A 27565-nucleotide genomic window follows, 5' to 3' on the forward strand; every position below is an offset into this window, starting at 1 on the left:
CCAATGTCCGTCCCATCGTGGCTGCAGTTCCCTCTCTACACCATGGCAAGTTGGAGGGGACTGAGATGCAGAGGCTGCTCCCCTCTGCCATACAACTTCCCAAGGCTTCTCCTAAGATTTCAAAAGGGCCAAGTGTGTCTAGTGTTGGGGTCTCACAGAGACTCCGAGGTACCACAGCATCCTGCTGCCCAGAACCGGTTCACCCCTCACCTCAAGGGGGCTCAGCCTCTGGATTCATGGGAATTGAAGTGGGTACAGGTGATGGGATATCACCTCCAAGACTGAGTTATGCCAAGTCCATGACCCCTGTCTGCATCCCTGTCTCCAGCACCACTCCCCCCTCTCTCTTTCCTCCTCAGAGCAAACAAATCCATTTAGCAAGTGTGTCCTGTGATAAAGACATGACGGTCACCCATCCTCTCATTACAAAAACACTGAGGCTCAGCCAACATGGATCCTACAGGGAACACAGGCATAAACTCAGACTCCGATCCTCCCAGCCGAGCCTCAGTGGAGCCTGGACTCCCAGCCTCCTGAGTCAAGGAAACAGAGGTTCCTAGCCGAGCCACCTTGGATGCAGCCGCACACAAACTGAACTCATCAATGCCCCTTGCTCTCAGTTGTGAGTAAGAGGGGAAGTGGTGTTTCACAACCCTGGACATCAAGTGCAGTCTCCAGGCTTTGGGGTGTGCCCTGGCCTCTGTCTATCTGCCCAGGCTCTCCAACCCACACTGGCCTCTTACCCAACCTCCTCCTAGGGCCAAACTCAATCCTGCCTCTCAATTTCTGCTGCCTTCCCCAACACACTGCTCCCCAAAATGAGCAGGGCTGGCTCTCGGTTATCATGCTGGTGCCAGCAGCAATGCCACCCCACTGACATAATTCTGAGTCCCAACCTAGGCACTCCAGCTGTCTTTGCCACACCTGGCCTGTTTGGGCTCTGGCTCTTGCTCTTTTCTTTCATGTGCATGTGTTTTGAGGTTTTGAGTTTCTCCCACTGCAGAACTGCAGCTGTGGCAGGGTAGAGCTCATGAGGGTGACATTCTGAGCCACATCCAATCCCATCAGGACTGTTCACTGGGGTGACTGCTGGAACACAGTGATGAGTGAACACATGGGAGGTGGTTGGACCCACCTTGCCTCTGAGTGGCTTCCTTTCAGGACAGGAATGTAGGCATGGGAGCCCCTGGCGTGGGATGCTTTGCACAAGGCGTGACCATGGGCTCTCTTTCCTGGCAAAAATGGCTCCACTCAGCATGGAGAGCACTGTCATTCCTGGTGGCTAACAACAGCCCTGGACCCCAGAAAGGAACCCACACTCAAGATTAACGTCTGAGTGTGCGTGTCCTCGAGGAAATGAGGTCTCCTGATCCCAGGTGCAAAGGGGTAAGTCCTCTAACTCCAGGGGCCATGAAGGGACATCTGAGTTTCCCTTGTCCTTCTTTCCCTCTCTAACTAACCACAGTTAGGACCCTGGCCTCATTCCCCAGTGAGGATCATTAGGCTCCATAAAGGACAGTCTCTAAGATGCTCAGTGGACCAACACCCTCTGCACAACCCATAACCCTATTCACCCAAGAGGCAAGAGGATTTCTATTCAGGAAAACCAGGAAAGGGAGAGCCTTTCTCAAGGACACAAGGACATTAGTGAGTGAGGGAGTGATTAATGGATGGAGAACTATTTCCAACACCAACTTCCAGGAGCATATATGGCCCCCTGGAGAATTCTGCAGTGTGTTGGTGATTAAGGAGAACGTGTGAATTCAGGGGTCACTAGGTCCTCTCAGCCATAAGGAGGGAAACTGCCATAAAGGAACTAGGACAAGGGTGCGAGGAATGCTCACTGGTGGGAGATCGGAAGGAAGGAAAGTGTACTCATTAGAAAAGTGTCGCCTGAAAATTCTTAGCCAGCCAAAAGTCGTGCGAACTTGTGTGGGAAAAGAGTCTTTGCACAGTGATGAAGCTAAGAGCTCACATGATGGAACACAGCATCAACTGGGACCAAATCCAATATCTGATATTCTTGTAGGAAGAGGAGAGTCTGGACCCAGATACCAGGGAGACTGGGGGATACCGGATATGTGAGGTTGGAGCCAGGGCGGGATGCCCATATGGGAACCACAGATCGTGGGCAGCAATAGGAGAGTGGGCAAGGGCTGGGAGAGTTGGGGAGACAGTCCCCTTGAAACCTGGGAGGGGTTATGGCACTGGGACAGCCCAACACCTACTGTGTTGAGCCTCTGGAGCTCAACGGAAGACACTTCCTCTGTTGTCGGCCACCCAGTTAACAGAGTTTGGTTGCAGCAGCCTAGGACCCAGCTGAAGGTCTGAGCATGTTGGCCATGCAGGTTGGATCTGGACCACAGACACCCTCATCAGAGATTGTAGGGTCTCAGCCCTGAGGCAAGACAGGCACTAAGTCAGGCCAGGTGGGGAAACGGATAGGCACACACTCTGGGGGCTGGTGCCTGTGTTACTGGGAGCACTTCTGATCGCAATTCCCTGATCTGCTGCCAACACAGGCTACAGAGGAGGGTACAGAAACACAGACCACGGATCTGCCCCACTCAGTGGGCCAAGGCCAACACCACACCCAGCAGCCTCGTGCCATACCCAATGAGTCTCGAAGCGGCCCCCTCTTCCCATCCTGAGAGCTCTTCCCTTCCTCATGTGCCAATAGCTCCCTACTGTCACTGGCAATATCTACTCTGTGAGATGTCAACATCCGTGGGTACTGTTCTCTCATCCCAGGACAGTGTGGTCCCACACACCCTGGTGAAATGGGCCACCTGGAGGCTGGACTTGGAGGTTGTTGAGGCTGAATGGCAGCGGTGGTCCTCTGGCACTTAATATTATTTAAGTTAATAAAAAAAAAAAACAAAAACAAAAACAAAAAACGGGTCTTGGTGCTCAAAAATGTTTGATTTGCATATTCTCATCCCCTAACCCCAATATTTTCATTATTTCCTCACATATGAAATCTTACTAGCATAAAGGTAATTTCGTATTAAACAAAGTGGATTGAAATAACATTGGTAAAAATAATCAATCACCATACTTTCAATTTTTGTTCTGCTTTCCTATTAGAAACCACTTGGATACAAGAGAACAGAGGACAGACTCATGGAAATGCTTGAAATGACAAGAAGCTCCCACTCAAGCTCAGCATTCAGTCCTGGACAGGGTAAGACCAGGCCACTTTGACATCTGTGCCAAAGAGTCTACCAGACAGAATCCTCTGACTGATCCCTGACTGAGCCATAGGAACTGGCTAGAAAAGCCTTCACATCCTCAATACATTCTTCACGTCAGAATACTTGACAACCATTGATATCCATCTCTCGTTAACTTGCTCCCCAGCCAACCATTCTTCAACAAATTCAAAGGAGTAACTCATGCAAGCACACAGAAAGGGGTGTTCACTACACACATCCATGTGCGAAAAAGACAACTGGTATTTCTTGCTTGGGCTATTTCAAATGAAATCCCTTCTGCATGACCTCCACAAACCAAAGGAAAATATTTGTGAAATTCCCACGTAGAAGACAAGATACACTTGCCAAGGAGGCAGTGGCAAGAATTTTGACACTCCAAATGTAGAGTGTGTGTTTAGGAAGCAGTCACAGTTTCCATGAGAGAGTCCCATGAAATCAATTAGGAAGATCCATGCTCTAGCCCTACCATGCAAGTGATGTGACTTGAAAGAGTCACTTAGTCTTAGTAACCATCATCACTAACAACTAAGTCAATGAATAAAGGTCCTCAGGTGCCAAGCTACAAAATGTGGGATGAGCATGGATGAGGATGGGTGGGAGAAGTCTCCAACTCTAACACAATTAGGGAAGGATGTGCTGACCTCAAGTGGCTGGGGGGCTGGGATCCTGACACAGAGGGGGATTCCAAACCTCACATCCCCTGACCCAGGCCAGAAGACCAGGTAGAGTCCAAGGACCCTGGGGTGGCCCAATGGCAATAAAGGTCAAAAGGAACTAGGGATCTGCCTGGTCCCTCAATCCCCTACTCTGAGCAGGGCTGCATGACGAGGCCAGAGGCCATCCACAGCAATCTGCCTTTACAGGAAAACAGGGACTGCAGGCTGCCTCTGGCTCACTGAATCAGGGTGGTGTTTTCATAAAGCAAGACCACTTCCTCACATTTGACCAGCAGCTCATGTGTTGACAGCACAATGACTGACTTGACTCCGGCCCTGATGAATGAAATAGAAAATTCATAGCAAACCCATCTTTAGCTCTTCCACATCATCAGGGCCTCTGATTCAATTCCGTCCAGAAAGGTGTCTGAAATGATTTCTAAACATGCTGGGGACTCACCTCTGTGTGGAACTTTTCAGGAAAAAGGGGATCAAATCTCATGAAGCAACTCTTCTCTCTTCTAGCCCATGGGCAATGCAAGGAACCTGCATGATACCAGAGGCTCACTTCTCTCTTCTCATGTCTTCTGGAAAGGATTCGTTAATGCTTCCTGCAAGGTGAAGCAGAAGCCTGCATCCCCAGCTGCACAGAAGTGTTTTAGGGCAGTGTCTCCCTTAAAACCCAAAAATAAAAAAACAGGTCATTCAACAGGCACATGGATTCGAGTACATGTTCAATGATCCCTCCTCCCTGGAGCCTTCCACATGCCCATCTTCCACATTCACAGAGCAATGCTTGGCCATTCTCAAGACCAGGAGACCATGATGCTCCTCACCAGGAAGTCAATAAGGAACATGAAGAGAGCAGCATGGATTGCAGAAGGTGGCACATCAAGGATCTTCAGCTCTGCTGCTAGAACACAAGAGCTTAACTTCAGTATTGACTTTTTGCCAACTACCAAGTACGATAGCAGTGTCAAGCCCAATATGCAGATATGCAAGTAGTAGGTGACACCCCGCATCCATTCACAAAAGTGGGCAACATCTGCATCAGAACAAGGAAGTATCTTACCCTTACTCATAAAAATCATCAGAAACAAAATAAAATGGATGCAAGACTTCTCATTTCACTATTAGGTAGCTGTTGGAATTCCCTATTAAATAATACCTCCTCCAAAATAAAAAGTATCTCAGACATGTGTCAACTATTCAATGGATGACATTTTAAAAACTATGGACTTTACTTAATATTTATGTATGCTATATCCCTGCCTAAGGCTCTATGAGAAAGGAGCACATAGAATTGGATCTTTGAAAATCTCACATTTGCTGATAAATATTACTGCTGATCTCAGGCATGGCGAAGTGAAAAGTGGGACTTTAGATATTCCAAGAATGCTATGTTGTGGGATTGGTGTCCCTGATTCATACATAGCATATGGTTTCTATGAAATCCAGTGAGGGAGCAGGAGTAACGAAGCTGATTGCACAGATGACCTCAGGGAATACTGACAGATAGGCCAAATGAAAAATATGCTCCAGCTAACCATTGGTATTTGGGCTTCTGATCCCAGTCCTGTTTTTAAAAAAGGTGCAGACAGGCAGTGTTCATTAAAAACTGTCTACCATGTAAAAGTGGGTAATTTAAATGGCATCTAGTTACACATCTGATAGAATGGTCTGGCAACATATGAATTTCATTCTAACAACAACAACAACAACAAAACATAGAAAATGAGACATAAAGATAAAAGCTTGTCTTCACCAGGATGCCTAAAAATAGGTTTTATTTGGCTCATGCAAATAAATATCTTTCAATAGAATTTCTGATTTATGAATGAATCCATTCAACTTCATACTGCACAGATCACAAGGTTTTCTTTACAGAATATTCTCTTCTTCTTCTTAAAGCCTCACATAGAAAATGTCTCACAGGACATAGGAGGGGAATGACCCAAAGGATGAGAGAATGGCTGGAACCGTTCTCAAATGTGCCCATGTAGCCTAAAGTTTGAAGGCATCTAATTGTACTCTAAAACAATTATGAACCTATTCGATCCATTATTAATAAATATCACCACTTTACCACTTGAACCAAATCACAGAAAATTGGAAACAGATGATCATTGGCTTTGATACCTTTACTTCTGTTTCATTACTCAGAGTCGATCAACTCTATACTTCAAGTGACACAGATTTATTACAGAATGCCTAAGATCCTAAGGATCTATTTTAGCTCAGCCCATGGTATTGCTTCATTATTTTATTATTTTGTAAGTAATAAAATATAACTTCATGTTGGATGATATATTCAAGCCATGAATATATCATCCAACATTGTTCTTCCCAAAATATTAGCCCAATTTCTGCGCGCGCTCACTTACTGTTCAGGAATTTTACTAATTGTTTGAAGGTTCTAGAGGACCTGTTAGACTCCTAATGGACAAACCATACAACATACTCCAGAGAACGGACGAGTGCCATAAGAAGAAAATAAGGTCAGCCTACAGCAATGGGCAGCTGCCTGCCCTCGGCTGGGAGGAGCCCTGGCCATGGCACCAGGGCTGCTGGGCAGCAGAAGCCTCCACAGCCCTGCAGGGAGCCTGGAGCACAGCTCTGCCTAACCATGCTCAGCCCTGGACAGATGCACATGAGTTCCCATCACAGGCTCGAGTGTGACAGTCCCAGGTGCATGCCTGTCATGCCAGCCACCAGGGAGGCTGAGGCAAGAGGAACGTTTGAGGTCAGCCTTGGCAACTTAGACCCCGAGGCAAAGGGGAAATACTTTTACAGGGGTCTCTGAGGGTGTAGCTCAGGTAGGTCACTTGCCTCACAGGCTCAAGGCCCTGGGTTCAATCCCCAGAACCCACGTACACACAAAAAGTGAACTTGGAATATTGTTTAAAATGATGGGTCAGGTACACACAAGGACTTCAATATGACCTCTCAGAGGAGCTCAATTTGAGATCAGACTGAACAAAAGACCACCTGGACCATTGACTCAGTGTCTGAAACCCTCTGTGTGCATGGGAAGCACTGCTGGCAAGACACCAGAGGGCCAAAGCACTTGTGCCCCCTGCAGGGGTGTCTCTTGTCTACCGCCAAAGACTGTTCCCCTCCTGGGGCAGCTGAGAGCAAGCTGGGCCTTGGAGCAAGGACTAGTGCTTTAGATATAGACTATGCAAGCAAGGGGCAATGTCTTTAATAAAACTAAAATTAAAAAGTCACATTGAAAAAATTTTAAAAAGAAGAAAATAAGGTCAAGTAGAGGAAGCCCATTTTCACAGGAAAAAATCCCCCAGTGAAAAGCATCAGAATAGATACCAAGAAAAATACCAACAAAAACAGTGTGCTCCCACTATGTATCTACTCAACATGCAAAAGTTAGAAAGCTAGATAATACAATCCTGGCCACAGGTAGAGCTATGCAGAAGAGCCACCTGGCAGTGCTTAGTCAAAGAAGTAAACATGCACACTTTGACCTAGAAATTCCACCTGTGTGTAAACCAGGCGGTGCTTAAGCAGTTTCACAAGGGGACATGCACAGGGAAATTTATCCTCAGGTTCTTATAGAGTTGTCTGTGCTTACAGGGAGTTGATGGTTGTCAAGATGCCCACAGCTGCGAAAGTCAAAAGCTAAAAAAATAATAGATGCCAACCTGGATATATTAATAATCCCGTATCTATGATCACCTTCATAAGGTAGCTTCCCAACTTCTGTGTGGAAGTGTGTTTCTCCTTGGCCCTTACACTGTTGTGGAGACCACTAGGAGTTCAGCTTTGTGCAGGATCATCTGACCTGGACTTTTGGCAAGACCTGTACAGCCCTCACACATGCTCAGATGCTACAGGACTTTTCAGACCAGTCCAGACAACAGTAGGCATCCATTCATTGTCTGCACTCTACAGATTCCTAGATGCACGACATTCATTACCATCAAATGCAGAATTTTCATCAAAAACTAATATATATATCATTCCAATCTGAATCAAGAAAATCGGAAATATCCCCAAATCCAAAGAGTGGATCCCCATTGTGATGCTACAAGTTGAAAATTCCACAGCTGACCTCATGGGATGGTTCACAGTCAAAAGACAGCTGCATGAAAAATATTACATGACCTTCCTGCTATGTGAAAAGTGGCATGTGAAGTACACATGCATGTCTTCCTCAGACATGGGTTCATTTGCAAGACACCTTGTGCAATTGAAAATACTCCAAAAGGGGAGAAATCAGAACCATGTCTCCAAAGTATTTCAGCAGAGACCAACTCCATCTGTCTATCTATCACTCAGTGAGTGTGTGTGCTCTTGTGTGTGTTTGTGTGTCTTTGTTTGTGTTTGTACCATCATAGCTGATACTTCATTGCCCCCATTGGAAAACTGACTCAGATAATGCCATCTGCCAAACTCCTAAAAACCAAAGTTCTTGCTGATAGAATGAAGCATTCCTTCCTGTTGGTTTGGATGTGTCCTTTAGGAATCACTGCTACATTTAGTATACTCAAATCATCACAGTAGATCAGGTAACAAAAACATATATATTTTAAAATAATAATAATATATTAATGGAAACAACAAATACAGGATAGAGTAACATCTGGGTTACTAAACAAGGTCAAGGACAATGGCAAACTATAGATTCAAACTTTGAAGAAAATAGTAATCAATGTAAATATTCCTGGGCTGCCTCAGCCCCGCCCAAGCACACAGCAACAGAATGGTTTTGCAAGCATCCTCAGGAGGGCAGGAGCCTTCTTTGCAGGACGAGAGGGAGGTTGAGGCTCGATCCACCCATCATTCTTTTGGGAGAGGCTCCTTTTCCTCAGCACAAAGTTGGATTTTTTGTGAGGATTCTTGGCATAAAATACGTTGGCCTCTGCTGGAATCCTCAGCTCTGGGGAGAGAGGGGTGTACAAAAAGAAGGTGGCACTCAGGAGGTGCTCCCTAGGACACGCCAACATCTGAGAGCCTGTGCCAGAAAAGGCCAGAGCCACACACCTGAGAGCTCTCCAATTCAGCACCAATACCAACAAAGACAGCCTCCACAGTCCTCCCTGAGGAAGAACTAGGCAGAGCACTTCAACAGACCTAATGTCTGTTCCTACCGAAGGCTTTGGACTCCAGAATATCTCAGGTCCTCTTGCATCTGCCAAAGCACACCACTAGGGTTTGCATCTGAAATCTCCCACAAAAGGCTCCTGTGCCGAAGATTCAGTCCCCACATGAGCCATCTTCATAGGTGGGTTTGGAGGGAAGCATTGGATGGTGAGTGCTCTGATGTCAACATGAAATTCTCATTCAAGATGAATACACTACTGGGGGGTGGGAGGGACTGGAAGAAAGGTTGAGCATGGTTGGAGTAAGACCTAAACAGGGTTGTGCCCTGGGCAACAGTACCTTGTTCCTGTTGGCTCCACTGAATCCTCATTCTCCAAGGAGAGGTCCTCCCTCTCCATCTTTCTCTCTCTCCCTCTCTGCCAGCCTCGTTCTCTCTCTCCCAGTCTATGCCTTTGTGGCAAGGGCTGAGGAGCTCTCCACTGCCACACACTAGAGGTTTATGGACAGCCTCAGTGCACAACCAAAGAGAAAGCTATGAAACCCAGAGAAAAAAGGCCTAGGATTCCTCCTCTGAGTTATTTTCCTCAAGTATGGCCACAGTGAGGACAGGCTGACCAGCGCGGATACCACGTTAGAGCCATGCTTCTGCATTGGTGGAGCCCGCCTCCATGTGAACCAGGCTTCTGAGAATGGAGGCCACATTCCAAATACTGCCCTACTGAGAACAATGGTTCCAAAGACCAGCAAAGGGACTGCTTCCCTCCAACATGGTGTATGGCCCAGTGGTGCCATGACCCCGAGTGGGGGAATACAACAGCCGCTTCTCCTTCCTCTGAACATGTGTTTCCTGTCGCCCTCCTCTAACCTAGAGCCTGTTCTCCATCCCTTCTGGGTTGGATGTGGAGATCTCTGCTATGAATTTCTTAGGCTACCAAGGCCCCAGACAGACTTCCTCTTCCATAGACTCTACTAACCTAACAGTAGGTTAAGATAGGAGACAAGTGATCCTAGAACTCATAGGGATGGTGGTCTTCAGGGTACATAGGCTGGGATAATGGCTGCTGTGGTGTTTGGCTCACAAAAACCAACCAACCAACCAACGAAAAAGCGCTGGCATTATTATCAGATGAGCTCTGTGGCTACGTGCTCAGGAAGCCCTCATCTGACTTTAGTTAGGGATCACAACCTGGCTATTGTGATCACTCCTTGCCTAGTGGACTCAGGTGCGTAAGACCATGGAATTTATGCAAAAACAGATGTTTCAGGCTGTCTCCCAGGCTGTGTTTTCTTCCCAAATTCATCCTGTTACTGCTTGCTAGAATCCTGGCAATGCTCTGCCCAGGCAGTGGTTTTTTGGTCACACAGAAGGCTTTCAATAGTACTGCTTCAGTCCACAAAATGCCAGTTCCCTCTTTAGCCCATGCATTCCCATGTTCCTTTGAAACCACTCCTATCCCAGACCATGAAAACATACTGCTCCTGGAGAGAGGCTTTCCTCCTCACTCCTCAAAGATGTCAGCTTTGGATGCCTGTTCATGTCCAGGGGAGGGCACCTGGTGGGGAGCCGCAATATCCACCGGGGTATACCATTGGACCTCAAGACCTTCCACCAGCAGAAGTGCAGTTGGCTTTGTGCACGAACCCAACACACCTGTTGGAGTGTTCTTGGGGGTCAGAGACTACTCTTTGTTGCTAAGAGTTGACCTGAGTCCACATCCTGACCCTTGCTCTCTGCTATCTGATTGTCTCACTTACTCTGACGGCGAGAGATGATTTGGCCCAGCTCATAATCCTCTGGATTCTCCTCAGTAAGGAAGTGTAGGTCGAGGGCGCTGCGGATGACGACAGGAGCCCTATCGTGGCAGGTCACCTGGAGCAGCATGGGAGACAGGCCTTCAGGAAATGGGCCTTGAAGTGACTACTCAAGGACAGTGGGCAGGGGCATTCTGGAGGCACCTCCACTCTAAATACAAGGGCAACATCCATGACCCTACTACCCGAGGCTGACCTCCTGCTCATCGTGTGGGCTCTTCCCACAGGCTACTAGCCCAATCCTTGTACATAGGACTTCCTGGGCCTGCCATTGCTCTTTGTGGAGCTGCACTCCTCTCGGAGTGAAAGGACCCCACTACCTGCATACAGATGCAATCTCATCCCACAAGTTGGGAGGAATGGGACAATAGCCTCCAAGATCCCAGGTCTGCCCGAGGATGCAGGCGGCATTGGGAATGGCCTAGGCACAAAACCTAGAGGCTTTGGTCTGGATTGCCAGGGCCAAAAACAGACCCAGGAACATGACCACACACAGGAGAGCTGAAAGATAGCCACGAGAGCTCCTGGCCTCCAGAGGCTCAGTGCTGGCTGGGATGTAGGAGGGCACCTCATCCGGCAAGGGTGGTCATTGGGTTACCTGGACATTTAGTGTGCTTGCTCCACATCCATATCGACTCTGCAGAGAGACTCTCTCAGCTCCTTGTTCAAGGAACATGGAGAACCTCACACTGCTGTCCTCCTCCATAGACGTCAGCATCCCATACAAGGGAACCTGCAACCTAGTTCCTGTCCTATTCTCATCTGTCACCCATACCTGTCCCTGCCCTTCTGGACTGCATGCTGCCACCTGACACACAGACTCCCTCAGACATGGCAGTGGACAAGCTGCTGCACTCGCTCATCTCAGCTCCAGCCCTTCACACTGACCTCTCCCTTCTTGATTCCCATCTATCCTCCTGATCATCCAGAAGCTCCAAATTCAAGAGGGCATGAGTAGTCCATGGTATTGGACCAGTGTCTGCTCCCCACCCAGGTGTAAGCACCACGGGACACCCCTGCTCCCAGGCTTACCAGAACACTCTTGGCCATCTCTGGACTTTGTGTTTCTAAGTGGACACGAATTAAGCAGGTGTCTCCCACCTGCTTGTGGGAAAGCGGCCTGGAGGACTTGCAGGTTGATTCTGAGAACTGTGGGGGATGGAACATCAGCAAACCCAGAAACAGAAAGCCACCCCAGACTGTCAGTTGGCTCTATGGGCTTCCAGCAAATATGTCCAGGTGCTGAGGCTTCTTATTTCCTCAGGTCGGAGTGGAATGGCAGCACATGCACAGCTTGAATAAGGTAGGTGTTTACCTCCTTTCCCTTGACCTGGGGGCGTTTCCTCACCATGAAATATTGTATTCCCAGATTCATGGACAGACACACGAGTGAGTGGTCAGAGACCTTGATTTCTGCAGAGCGAAGTGGAGAGAATTGTTAGGTGGCACTCAAGGATTATACCACAAAACACCCACAACCCCTGAGAGTCTCCGCCAGGCCCATCACACTTTGGTATTTTGGGGCCAAGGCCCACTTTCTCTTGGCTGTCAGTTATCCTGAGCCCACTGTGGATCATGTCTCCCCACTGTCTGATTGTCCTACTTACTCTCATCCTCAGACATCATATACAGCAGCTCAAAGTTGTCCACATCCTCATGCTGCAACAAATTTTGGTCCAAGGCCCTGCGGATGAGGCTTGTCACCGTCTCCTGAAAGGTCACCTGGATCAGGGTGGGACAAATGTCATCAGAGAATGGCTTTTAGAAGAGCTACCCAGAAGACTGTGGTCAAACATTCAGGAGAAATCTCAGCTACATATACAAGGGCACAATCTTGTTATCCTGCTACCTGAGTGTGTCCTCCATATACCACCTGGGTTCTTGCAATGTGCTACTAGAACAATCCTGGTACAAATATCTGCCTGTACCTGCCATCTCCCCTCCCCCTGGGGAGCCACATTCCACTCATGTCAAAGGACCAAACTGCCTATGCACAGACACACTCTCATCTCACTGAGATGAGAGCAATGGGCCAGGGATCTGCGCACCAAGTGTGATCTGGGATGCAGGCTGCCTTTGTGGGTGGAAGAGGCAGATGCACTGAAAATTTGGGTCCTGACTGCCACGACACAAAACAGACTCAGATACAAGAGTGTGCACTTGAGTGCTTCATGATAGCTTTGAGAGGCCCTGGCCTCTGGAAGCTCGGTGCGGGTCTGGTTGTAATGATGTACTTGACTCAGCACTGGCAGTCACTGAACATGTCTCCTCTGCAGCTGGACACCTGCAGCATTAGCGTGTCTACTGCACATCCATAGAAATTCTGCCAAGAACCCCTTTAGCTCCGTATTTACATACATGCAAAGCCTAACATTCCGAAGCTTTGGCATGACCCCCCAGGTGATCCCGACCCCAAATTCCTACACCTAGTCATGCTAAGGAGGTTCTCTTCCCTGCCACCAGGAACACATCCCCTCCTACACATGTGACAAGTCACTGCCACCTCCTCTGCTCCAACTTCACTCATTGAGAATACCAAGTTCTAGGCACTGCAGCCTGCACCCTGGACATATCTCTGCCTTCATCTGTCCACAGCACTTCCGTCTGCACTTCTGGCCTGCAAAACCCACAATACACAGGCCCACTCAACACTGAAGCTGGGCATGCTGATGCTCTCCCTCCTCAGGTCAAGCCCTTAAGACGGACCTCTCTCTTCTTTATTTCCCACCATAGCCCTGGGGTTGGCTGTGTCTCCTGCCTTCCACTGTGTGGACACCCAGGAGGCAGCCCTGCTGTCGGGCTTACCGGGATGCGCTTTGTCTCCCTCAGGCTCTGTCCCTCTAGGAGGACGTGAACAACGCGGCTGTCTTCCACCTGCTCGCTGGAGTGAAGCAGTGAGGAGCTGCTACTCACAGCTGCTGGGGTCCTGGATGCCACTGCCACAGAAGGTTCCAAGAACTGTGGGGGATGACAACATCAGCAAAGCCCAGCAACTGCACCCCACCCAGCCTGGCAGTTGGCTCTGTGGGCATTCTACAACATCCATCCAGAACCTGAGGTTCTTGTCCCCTTGGAGGATGTGGAGTGGCACCAGGAGTAAAGACTGAAGAAGGTGGCTGTTTTGGGAACAAGAGATCCAGCACCTGCTGGGTGGGGATGAAATCCCAGGAGATTAACCCCATGTTGCTGCTGAAATGTAGGTTCCTCCCACAAATGACAGGCAGGAGCTCATTCCTAAGCTGGTCCTGCCTGTAAGGTTCAAGGCTCTGAACCCTGAAGGGCTCCTCCGTGTTCTGATCATTTTCACCCTGGGTTGGGACCAAGAATGGTGGGTTCAAAATGGAAATGGTGACAAACAGAAAAATGACTTGTGCCAATACACTAGAGTCAAAGCACAATGGGACAGTTCCCATCAGTACAAACACACACACACACACACACACACACACACACACACACACACACACACAGAGTCAGAATAGGAGTCCTGGGCCATTCATCAGGGATCAGACTAGAGGGCCTGCTGGGCTCACCTGCCCTGTGCTACTCACTGTTACTCTTGAGGTCCTCTGCGACAATCGCCAGAGGCTCTGGCGTCTAAGATGAAGCCTCACCCAGTGTATCCACAAAAGGGCTAGTTGGCCCCCCTGAGATTCCTGGGAGCCTGAGGCTCGGCATTGTCTGCAACCACAGGAGAACATCCTTCTCCCTCCAGTGGCTCCAACCAAGTGAGCTCGGATGGCTTGGTCAGTGAAGTGGGTGCCTGGATACCAGGGTTCCATGTTCTGTTTGATCCATTGTCAAGGCAATGATGTCATTTCCTGTGCCCATACCTGAGCCTCTTTTCACATAAGACCACTTTCAACAGCCCTATGGGCTGCCGATTTCTCCTCCATGCCTACCCATCTCAGGTGCGCAGGTGTTCACCAACAACTACCCAAACATCCCCACCAGCATCTGCCCTGCTTGGTGCCACTAGAGTTCCAGCTTGGAGCCTTCAAAAATGCATTCACAACCAGTCCTTCCCTCTCAGCAGCTTTTGGACCCTGGTCCCATCATTGTGCAACTCATGGTGTGCCCAGTCTTTTCTGGAAAGTAGGGTAGCATCTAATCTCTAGGGTTTATTGTGTCTATTGGCCCATAACACCCTCTGTTCTCTCTGAAACCAGAGATGGGACTCACAGGTGGCTAAAGCACAAATGTAGAGATGGGATAATCACAAGAAAGGGAGAGACAAAGAATGCACCCTAACTCAATCAGGCCTGTGTCCCACACAGGGACATGGCCAATGTCCGTCCCATCGTGGCTGCAGTTCCCTCTCTACACCATGGCAAGTTGGAGGGGACTGAGATGCAGAGGCTGCTCCCCTCTGCCATACAACTTCCCAAGGCTTCTCCTAAGATTTCAAAAGGGCCAAGTGTGTCTAGTGTTGGGGTCTCACAGAGACTCCGAGGTACCACAGCATCCTGCTGCCCAGAACCGGTTCACCCCTCACCTCAAGGGGGCTCAGCCTCTGGATTCATGGGAATTGAAGTGGGTACAGGTGATGGGATATCACCTCCAAGACTGAGTTATGCCAAGTCCATGACCCCTGTCTGCATCCCTGTCTCCAGCACCACTCCCCCCTCTCTCTTTCCTCCTCAGAGCAAACAAATCCATTTAGCAAGTGTGTCCTGTGATAAAGACATGACGGTCACCCATCCTCTCATTACAAAAACACTGAGGCTCAGCCAACATGGATCCTACAGGGAACACAGGCATAAACTCAGACTCCGATCCTCCCAGCCGAGCCTCAGTGGAGCCTGGACTCCCAGCCTCCTGAGTCAAGGAAACAGAGGTTCCTAGCCGAGCCACCTTGGATGCAGCCGCACACAAACTGAACTCATCAATGCCCCTTGCTCTCAGTTGTGAGTAAGAGGGGAAGTGGTGTTTCACAACCCTGGACATCAAGTGCAGTCTCCAGGCTTTGGGGTGTGCCCTGGCCTCTGTCTATCTGCCCAGGCTCTCCAACCCACACTGGCCTCTTACCCAACCTCCTCCTAGGGCCAAACTCAATCCTGCCTCTCAATTTCTGCTGCCTTCCCCAACACACTGCTCCCCAAAATGAGCAGGGCTGGCTCTCGGTTATCATGCTGGTGCCAGCAGCAATGCCACCCCACTGACATAATTCTGAGTCCCAACCTAGGCACTCCAGCTGTCTTTGCCACACCTGGCCTGTTTGGGCTCTGGCTCTTGCTCTTTTCTTTCATGTGCATGTGTTTTGAGGTTTTGAGTTTCTCCCACTGCAGAACTGCAGCTGTGGCAGGGTAGAGCTCATGAGGGTGACATTCTGAGCCACATCCAATCCCATCAGGACTGTTCACTGGGGTGACTGCTGGAACACAGTGATGAGTGAACACATGGGAGGTGGTTGGACCCACCTTGCCTCTGAGTGGCTTCCTTTCAGGACAGGAATGTAGGCATGGGAGCCCCTGGCGTGGGATGCTTTGCACAAGGCGTGACCATGGGCTCTCTTTCCTGGCAAAAATGGCTCCACTCAGCATGGAGAGCACTGTCATTCCTGGTGGCTAACAACAGCCCTGGACCCCAGAAAGGAACCCACACTCAAGATTAACGTCTGAGTGTGCGTGTCCTCGAGGAAATGAGGTCTCCTGATCCCAGGTGCAAAGGGGTAAGTCCTCTAACTCCAGGGGCCATGAAGGGACATCTGAGTTTCCCTTGTCCTTCTTTCCCTCTCTAACTAACCACAGTTAGGACCCTGGCCTCATTCCCCAGTGAGGATCATTAGGCTCCATAAAGGACAGTCTCTAAGATGCTCAGTGGACCAACACCCTCTGCACAACCCATAACCCTATTCACCCAAGAGGCAAGAGGATTTCTATTCAGGAAAACCAGGAAAGGGAGAGCCTTTCTCAAGGACACAAGGACATTAGTGAGTGAGGGAGTGATTAATGGATGGAGAACTATTTCCAACACCAACTTCCAGGAGCATATATGGCCCCCTGGAGAATTCTGCAGTGTGTTGGTGATTAAGGAGAACGTGTGAATTCAGGGGTCACTAGGTCCTCTCAGCCATAAGGAGGGAAACTGCCATAAAGGAACTAGGACAAGGGTGCGAGGAATGCTCACTGGTGGGAGATCGGAAGGAAGGAAAGTGTACTCATTAGAAAAGTGTCGCCTGAAAATTCTTAGCCAGCCAAAAGCCGTGCGAACTTGTGTGGGAAAAGAGTCTTTGCACAGTGATGAAGCTAAGAGCTCACATGATGGAACACAGCATCAACTGGGACCAAATCCAATATCTGATATTCTTGTAGGAAGAGGAGAGTCTGGACCCAGATACCAGGGAGACTGGGGGATACCGGATATGTGAGGTTGGAGCCAGGGCGGGATGCCCATATGGGAACCACAGATCGTGGGCAGCAATAGGAGAGTGGGCAAGGGCTGGGAGAGTTGGGGAGACAGTCCCCTTGAAACCTGGGAGGGGTTATGGCACTGGGACAGCCCAACACCTACTGTGTTGAGCCTCTGGAGCTCAACGGAAGACACTTCCTCTGTTGTCGGCCACCCAGTTAACAGAGTTTGGTTGCAGCAGCCTAGGACCCAGCTGAAGGTCTGAGCATGTTGGCCATGCAGGTTGGATCTGGACCACAGACACCCTCATCAGAGATTGTAGGGTCTCAGCCCTGAGGCAAGACAGGCACTAAGTCAGGCCAGGTGGGGAAACGGATAGGCACACACTCTGGGGGCTGGTGCCTGTGTTACTGGGAGCACTTCTGATCGCAATTCCCTGATCTGCTGCCAACACAGGCTACAGAGGAGGGTACAGAAACACAGACCACGGATCTGCCCCACTCAGTGGGCCCAGGCCAACACCACACCCAGCAGCCTCGTGCCATACCCAATGAGTCTCGAAGCGGCCCCCTCTTCCCATCCTGAGAGCTCTTCCCTTCCTCATGTGCCAATAGCTCCCTACTGTCACTGGCAATATCTACTCTGTGAGATGTCAACATCCGTGGGTACTGTTCTCTCATCCCAGGACAGTGTGGTCCCACACACCCTGGTGAAATGGGCCACCTGGAGGCTGGACCTGGAGGTTGTTGAGGCTGAATGGCAGCGGTGGTCCTCTGGCACTTAATATTATTTAAGTTAAAAAAAAAAACAAAAACAAAAACAAAAAACGGGTCTTGGTGCTCAAAAATGTTTGATTTGCATATTCTCATCCCCTAACCCCAATATTTTCATTATTTCCTCACATATGAAATCTTACTAGCATAAAGGTAATTTCGTATTAAACAAAGTGGATTGAAATAACATTGGTAAAAATAATCAATCACCATACTTTCAATTTTTGTTCTGCTTTCCTATTAGAAACCACTTGGATACAAGAGAACAGAGGACAGACTCATGGAAATGCTTGAAATGACAAGAAGCTCCCACTCAAGCTCAGCATTCAGTCCTGGACAGGGTAAGACCAGGCCACTTTGACATCTGTGCCAAAGAGTCTACCAGACAGAATCCTCTGACTGATCCCTGACTGAGCCATAGGAACTGGCTAGAAAAGCCTTCACATCCTCAATACATTCTTCACGTCAGAATACTTGACAACCATTGATATCCATCTCTCGTTAACTTGCTCCCCAGCCAACCATTCTTCAACAAATTCAAAGGAGTAACTCATGCAAGCACACAGAAAGGGGTGTTCACTACACACATCCATGTGCGAAAAAGACAACTGGTATTTCTTGTTTGGGCTATTTCAAATGAAATCCCTTCTGCATGACCTCCACAAACCAAAGGAAAATATTTGTGAAATTCCCACGTAGAAGACAAGATACACTTGCCAAGGAGGCAGTGGCAAGAATTTTGACACTCCAAATGTAGAGTGTGTGTTTAGGAAGCAGTCACAGTTTCCATGAGAGAGTCCCATGAAATCAATTAGGAAGATCCATGCTCTAGCCCTACCATGCAAGTGATGTGACTTGAAAGAGTCACTTAGTCTTAGTAACCATCATCACTAACAAGTAAGTCAATGAATAAAGGTCCTCAGGTGCCAAGCTACAAAATGTGGGATGAGCATGGATGAGGATGGGTGGGAGAAGTCTCCAACTCTAACACAATTAGGGAAGGATGTGCTGACCTCAAGTGGCTGGGGGGCTGGGATCCTGCCACAGAGGGGGATTCCAAACCTCACATCCCCTGACCCAGGCCAGAAGACCAGGTAGAGTCCAAGGACCCTGGGGTGGCCCAATGGCAATAAAGGTCAAAAGGAACTAGGGATCTGCCTGGTCCCTCAATCCCCTACTCTGAGCAGGGCTGCATGACGAGGCCAGAGGCCATCCACAGCAATCTGCCTTTACAGGAAAACAGGGACTGCAGGCTGCCTCTGGCTCACTGAATCAGGGTGGTGTTTTCATAAAGCAAGACCACTTCCTCACATTTGACCAGCAGCTCATGTGTTGACAGCACAATGACTGACTTGACTCAGGCCCTGATGAATGAAATAGAAAATTCATAGCAAACCCATCTTTAGCTCTTCCACATCATCAGGGGCTCTGATTCAATTCCGTCCAGAAAGGTGTCTGAAATGATTTCTAAACATGCTGGGGACTCACCTCTGTGTGGAACTTTTCAGGAAAAAGGGGATCAAATCTCATGAAGCAACTCTTCTCTCTTCTAGCCCATGGGCAATGCAAGGAACCTGCATGATACCAGAGGCTCACTTCTCTCTTCTCATGTCTTCTGGAAAGGATTCGTTAATGCTTCCTGCAAGGTGAAGCAGAAGCCTGCATCCCCAGCTGCACAGAAGTGTTTTAGGGCAGTGTCTCCCTTAAAACCCAAAAATAAAAAAACAGGTCATTCAACAGGCACATGGATTCGAGTACATGTTCAATGATCCCTCCTCCCTGGAGCCTTCCACATGCCCATCTTCCACATTCACAGAGCAATGCTTGGCCATTCTCAAGACCAGGAGACCATGATGCTCATCACCAGGAAGTCAATAAGGAACATGAAGAGAGCAGCATGGATTGCAGAAGGTGGCACATCAAGGATCTTCAGCTCTGCTGCTAGAACACAAGAGCTTAACTTCAGTATTGACTTTTTGCCAGCTACCAAGTACGATAGCAGTGTCAAGCCCAACATGCAGATATGCAAGTAGTAGGTGACACCCCGCATCCATTCACAAAAGTGGGCAACATCTGCATCAGAACAAGGAAGTATCTTACCCTTACTCATAAAAATCATCAGAAACAAAATAAAATGGATGCAAGACTTCTCATTTCACTATTAGGTAGCTGTTGGAATTCCCTATTAAATAATACCTCCTCCAAAATAAAAAGTATCTCAGACATGTGTCAACTATTCAATGGATGACATTTTAGAAACTATGGACTTTACTTAATATTTATGTATGCTACATCCCTGCCTAAGGCTCTATGAGAAAGGAGCACATAGAATTGGATCTTTGAAAATCTCACATTTGCTGATAAATATTACTGCTGATCTCAGGCATGGCGAAGTGAAAAGTGGGACTTTGGATATTCCAAGAATGCTATGTTGTGGGATTGGTGTCCCTGATTCATACATAGCATATGGTTTCTATGAAATCCAGTGAGGGAGCAGGAGTAACGAAGCTGATTGCACAGATGACCTCAGGGAATACTGACAGATAGGCCAAATGAAAAATATGTTCCAGCTAACCATTGGTATTTGGGCTTCTGATCCCAGTCCTGTTTTTAAAAAAGGTGCAGACAGGCAGTGTTCATTAAAAAATGTCTACCATGTAAAAGTGGGTAATTTAAATGGCATCTAGTTACACATCTGATAGAATGGTCTGGCAACATATGAATTTCATTCTAACAACAACAACAACAACAAAACATAGAAAATGAGACATAAAGATAAAACCTTGTCTTCACCAGGATGCCTAAAAATAGGTTTTATTTGGCTCATGCAAATAAATATCTTTCAATAGAATTTCTGATTTATGAATGAATCCATTCAACTTCATACTGCACAGATTACAAGGTTTTCTTTACAGAATATTCTCTTCTTCTTCTTAAAGCCTCACATAGAAAATGTCTCACAGGACATAGGAGGGGAATGACCCAAAGGATGAGAGAATGGCTGGAACCGTTCTCAAATGTGCCCATGTAGCCTAAAGTTTGAAGGCATCTAATTGTACTCTAAAACAATTATGAACCTATTCGATCCATTATTAATAAATATCACCACTTTACCACTTGAACCAAATCACAGAAAATTGGAAACAGATGATCATTGGCTTTGATACCTTTACTTCTGTTTCATTACTCAGAGTCGATCAACTCTATACTTCAAGTGACACAGATTTATTACAGAATGCCTAAGATCCTAAGGATCTATTTTAGCTCAGCCCATGGTATTGCTTCATTATTTTATTATTTTGTAAGTAATAAAATATAACTTCATGTTGGATGATATATTCAAGCCATGAATATATCATCCAACATTGTTCTTCCCAAAATATTAGCCCAATTTCTGCGCGCGCTCACTTACTGTTCAGGAATTTTACTAATTGTTTGAAGGTTCTAGAGGACCTGTTAGACTCCTAATGGACAAACCATACAACATACTCCAGAGAACGGACGAGTGCCATAAGAAGAAAATAAGGTCAGCCTACAGCAATGGGCAGCTGCCTGCCCTCGGCTGGGAGGAGCCCTGGCCATGGCACCAGGGCTGCTGGGCAGCAGAAGCCTCCACAGCCCTGCAGGGAGCCTGGAGCACAGCTCTGCCTAACCATGCTCAGCCCTGGACAGATGCACATGAGTTCCCATCACAGGCTCGAGTGTGACAGTCCCAGGTGCATGCCTGTCATGCCAGCCACCAGGGAGGCTGAGGCAAGAGGAACGTTTGAGGTCAGCCTTGGCAACTTAGACCCCGAGGCAAAGGGGAAATACTTTTACAGGGGTCTCTGAGGGTGTAGCTCAGGTAGGTCACTTGCCTCACAGGCTCAAGGCCCTGGGTTCAATCCCCAGAACCCACGTACACACAAAAAGTGAACTTGGAATATTGTTTAGAATGATGGATCAGGTACACACAAGGACTTAAATATGACCTCTCAGAGGAGCTCAATTTGAGATCAGACTGAACAAAAGACCACCTGGACCATTGACTCAGTGTCTGAAACCCTCTGTGAGCATGGGAAGCACTGCTGGCAAGACACCAGAGGGCCAAAGCACTTGTGCCCCCTGCAGGGGCGTCTCTTGTCTACCGCCAAAGACTGTTCCCCTCCTGGGGCAGCTGAGAGCAAGCTGGGCCTTGGAGCAAGGACTAGTGCTTTAGATATAGACTATGCAAGCAAGGGGCAATGTCTTTAATAAAACTAAAATTAAAAAGTCACATTGAAAAAATTTTAAAAAGAAGAAAATAAGGTCAAGTAGAGGAAGCCCATTTTCACAGGAAAAAATCCCCCAGTGAAAAGCATCAGAATAGATACCAAGAAAAATACCAACAAACACAGTGTGCTCCCACTATGTATCTACTCAACATGCAAAAGTTAGAAAGCTAGATAATACAATCCTGGCCACAGGTAGAGCTATGCAGAAGAGCCACCTGGCAGTGCTTAGTCAAAGAAGTAAACATGCACACTTTGACCTAGAAATTCCACCTGTGTGTAAACCAGGCGGTGCTTAAGCAGTTTCACAAGGGGACATGCACAGGGAAATTTATCCTCAGGTTCTTATAGAGTTGTCTGTGCTTACAGGGAGTTGATGGTTGTCAAGATGCCCACAGCTGCGAAAGTCAAAAGCTAAAAAAATAATAGATGCCAACCTGGATATATTAATAATCCCGTATCTATGATCACCTTCATAAGGTAGCTTCCCAACTTCTGTGTGGAAGTGTGTTTCTCCTTGGCCCTTACACTGTTGTGGAGACCACTAGGAGTTCAGCTTTGTGCAGGATCATCTGACCTGGGCTTTTGGCAAGACCTGTACAGCCCTCACACATGCTCAGATGCTACAGGACTTTTCAGACCAGTCCAGACAACAGTAGGCATCCATTCATTGTCTGCACTCTACAGATTCCTAGATGCACGACATTCATTACCATCAAATGAAGAATTTTCATCAAAAACTAATATATATATCATTCCAATCTGAATCAAGAAAATCGGAAATATCCCCAAATCCAAAGAGTGGATCCCCATTGTGATGCTACAAGTTGAAAATTCCACAGCTGACCTCATGGGATGGTTCACAGTCAAAAGACAGCTGCATGTAAAATATTACATGACCTTCCTGCTATGTGAAAAGTGGCATGTGAAGTACACATGCATGTCTTCCTCAGACATGGGTTCATTTGCAAGACACCTTGTGCAATTGAAAATACTCCAAAAGGGGAGAAATCAGAACCATGTCTCCAAAGTATTTCAGCACAGACCAACTCCATCTGTCTATCTATCTCTCAGTGAGTGTGTGTGCTCTTGTGTGTGTTTGTGTGTCTTTGTTTGTGTTTGTACCATCACAGCTGATACTTCATTGCCCCCATTGGAAAACTGACTCAGATAATGCCATCTGCCAAACTCCTAAAAACCAAAGTTCTTGCTGATAGAATGAAACATTCCTTCCTGTTGGTTTGGATGTGTCCTTTAGGAATCACTGCTACATTTAGTATACTCAAATCATCACAGTAGATCAGGTAACAAAAACATATATATTTTAAAATAATAATAATATATTAATGGAAACAACAAATACAGGATAGAGTAACAACTGTGTTACTAAACAAGGTCAAGGACAATGGCAAACTATAGATTCAAACTTTGAAGAAAATAGTAATCAATGTAAATATTCCTGGGCTGCCTCAGCCCCGCCCAGGCACACAGCCCCAGTATGGTTTTGCAAGCATCCTCAGGAGGGCTGGAGCCTTCTTTGCAGGACGAGAGGGAGGTTGAGGCTCGATCCACCCATCATTCTTTTGGGAGAGGCTCCTTTTCCTCAGCACAAAGTTGGATTTTTTGTGAGGATTCTTGGCATAAAATACGTTGGCCTCTGCTGGAATCCTCAGCTCTGGGGAGAGAGGGGTGTACAAAAAGAAGGTGGCACTCAGGAGGTGCTCCCTAGGACACGCCAACATCTGAGAGCCTGTGCCAGAAAAGGCCAGAGCCACACACCTGAGAGCTCTCCAATTCAGCACCAATACCAACAAAGACAGCCTCCACAGTCCTCCCTGAGGAAGAACTAGGCAGAGCACTTCAACAGACCTAATGTCTGTTCCTACCGAAGGCTTTGGACTCCAGAATATCTCAGGTCCTCTTGCATCTGCCAAAGCACACCACTAGGGTTTGCATCTGAAATCTCCCACAAAAGGCTCCTGTGCCGAAGATTCAGTCCCCACATGAGCCATCTTCATAGGTGGGTTTGGAGGGAAGCATTGGATGGTGAGTGCTCTGATGTCAACATGAAATTCTCATTCAAGATGAATACACTACTGGGGGGTGGGAGGGACTGGAAGAAAGGTTGAGCATGGTTGGAGTAAGACCTAAACAGGGTTGTACCCTGGGCAACAGTACCTTGTTCCTGTTGGCTCCACTGAATCCTCATTCTCCAAGGAGAGGTCCTCCCTCTCCATCTTTCTCTCTCTCCCTCTCTGCCAGCCTCGTTCTCTCTCTCCCAGTCTATGCCTTTGTGGCAAGGGCTGAGGAGCTCTCCACTGCCACACACTAGAGCTTTATGGACAGCCTCAGTGCACAACCAAAGAGAAAGCTATGAAACCCAGAGAAAAAAGGCCTAGGATTCCTCCTCTGAGTTATTTTCCTCAAGTATGGCCACAGTGAGGACAGGCTGACCAGCACGGATACCACGTTAGAGCCATGCTTCTGCGTTGGTGGAGCCCGCCTCCATGTGAACCAGGCTTCTGAGAATGGAGGCCACATTCCAAATACTGCCCTACTGAGAACAATGGTTCCAAAGACCAGCAAAGGGACTGCTTCCCTCCAACATGGTGTATGGCCCAGTGGTGCCATGACCCCGAGTGGGGGAATACAACAGCCGCTTCTCCTTCCTCTGAACATGTGTTTCCTGTCGCCCTCCTCTAACCTAGAGCCTGTTCTCCATCCCTTCTGGGTTGGATGTGGAGATCTCTGCTATGAATTTCTTAGGCTACCAAGGCCCCAGACAGACTTCCTCTTCCATAGACTCTACTAACCTAACAGTAGGTTAAGATAGGAGACAAGTGATCCTAGAACTCATAGGGATGGTGGTCTTCAGGGTACATAGGCTGGGATAATGGCTGCTGTGGTGTTTGGCTCACAAAAACCAACCAACCAACCAACGAAAAAGCGCTGGCATTATTATCAGATGAGCTCTGTGGCTACGTGCTCAGGAAGCCCTCATCTGACTTTAGTTAGGGATCACAACCTGGCTATTGTGATCACTCCTTGCCTAGTGGACTCAGGTGCGTAAGACCATGGAATTTATGCAAAAACAGATGATTCAGGCTGTCTCCCAGGCTGTGTTTTCTTCCCAATTTCATCCTGTTACTGCTTGCTAGAATCCTGGCAATGCTCTGCCCAGGCAGTGGTTTTTTGGTCACACAGAAGGCTTTCAATAGTACTGCTTCAGTCCACAAAATGCCAGTTCCCTCTTTAGCCCATGCATTCCCATGTTCCTTTGAAACCACTCCTATCCCAGACCATGAAAACACACTGCTCCTGGAGAGAGGCTTTCCTCCTCACTCCTCAAAGATGTCAGCTTTGGATGCCTGTTCATGTCCAGGGGAGGGCACCTGGTGGGGAGCCGCAATATCCACCGGGGTATACCATTGGACCTCAAGACCTTCCACCAGCAGAAGTGCAGTTGGCTTTGTGCACGAACCCAACACATCTGTTGGAGTGTTCTTGGGGGTCAGAGACTAGTCTTTGTTGCTAAGAGTTGACCTGAGTCCACATCCTGACCCTTGCTCTCTGCTATCTGATTGTCTCACTTACTCTGACGGCGAGAGATGATTTGGCCCAGCTCATAATCCTCTGGATTCTCCTCAGTAAGGAAGTGTAGGTCGAGGGCGCTGCGGATGACGACAGGAGCCCTATCGTGGCAGGTCACCTGGAGCAGCATGGGAGACAGGCCTTCAGGAAATGGGCCTTGAAGTGACTACTCAAGGACAGTGGGCAGGGGCATTCTAGAGGCACCTCCACTCTAAATACAAGGGCAACATCCATGACCCTACTACCCGAGGCTGACCTCCTGCTCATCGTGTGGGCTCTTCCCACAGGCTACTAGCCCAATCCTTGTACATAGGACTTCCTGGGCCTGCCATTGCTCTTTGTGGAGCTGCACTCCTCTCGGAGTGAAAGGACCCCACTACCTGCATACAGATGCAATCTCATCCCACAAGTTGGGAGGAATGGGACAATAGCCTCCAAGATCCCAGGTCTGCCCGAGGATGCAGGCGGCATTGGGAATGGCCTAGGCACAAAACCTAGAGGCTTTGGTCTGGATTGCCAGGGCCAAAAACAGACCCAGGAACATGACCACACACAGGAGAGCTGAAAGATAGCCACGAGAGCTCCTGGCCTCCAGAGGCTCAGTGCTGGCTGGGATGTAGGAGGGCACCTCATCCGGCAAGGGTGGTCATTGGGTTACCTGGACATTTAGTGTGCTTGCTCCACATCCATATCGACTCTGCAGAGAGACTCTCTCAGCTCCTTGTTCAAGGAACATGGAGAACCTCACACTGCTGTCCTCCTCCATAGACGTCAGCATCCCATACAAGGGAACCTGCAACCTAGTTCCTGTCCTATTCTCATCTGTCACCCATACCTGTCCCTGCCCTTCTGGACTGCATGCTGCCACCTGACACACAGACTCCCTCAGACATGGCAGTGGACAAGCTGCTGCACTCGCTCATCTCAGCTCCAGCCCTTCACACTGACCTCTCCCTTCTTGATTCCCATCTATCCTCCTGATCATCCAGAAGCTCCAAATTCAAGAGGGCATGAGTAGTCCATGGTATTGGACCAGTGTCTGCTCCCCACCCAGGTGTAAGCACCACGGGACACCCCTGCTCCCAGGCTTACCAGAACACTCTTGGCCATCTCTGGACTTTGTGTTTCTAAGTGGACACGAATTAAGCAGGTGTCTCCCACCTGCTTGTGGGAAAGCGGCCTGGAGGACTTGCAGGTTGATTCTGAGAACTGTGGGGGATGGAACATCAGCAAACCCAGAAACAGAAAGCCACCCCAGACTGTCAGTTGGCTCTATGGGCTTCCAGCAAATATGTCCAGGTGCTGAGGCTTCTTATTTCCTCAGGTCGGAGTGGAATGGCAGCACATGCACAGCTTGAATAAGGTAGGTGTTTACCTCCTTTCCCTTGACCTGGGGGCGTTTCCTCACCATGAAATATTGTATTCCCAGATTCATGGACAGACACACGAGTGAGTGGTCAGAGACCTTGATTTCTGCAGAGCGAAGTGGAGAGAATTGTTAGGTGGCACTCAAGGATTATACCACAAAACACCCACAACCCCTGAGAGTCTCCGCCAGGCCCATCACACTTTGGTATTTTGGGGCCAAGGCCCACTTTCTCTTGGCTGTCAGTTATCCTGAGCCCACAGTGGATCATGTCTCCCCACTGTCTGATTGTCCTACTTACTCTCATGCTCAGACATCATATACAGCAGCTCAAAGATGTCCACATCCTCATGCTGCAACAAATTTTGGTCCAAGGCCCTGCGGATGAGGCTTGTCACCGTCTCCTGAAAGGTCACCTGGATCAGGGTGGGACAAATGTCATCAGAGAATGGCTTTTAGAAGAGCTACCCAGAAGACTGTGGTCAAACAT

Source organism: Urocitellus parryii, chromosome Y, assembly GCF_045843805.1.
Source record: "Urocitellus parryii isolate mUroPar1 chromosome Y, mUroPar1.hap1, whole genome shotgun sequence".
Classification (NCBI taxonomy): Eukaryota; Metazoa; Chordata; class Mammalia; order Rodentia; family Sciuridae; genus Urocitellus; species Urocitellus parryii.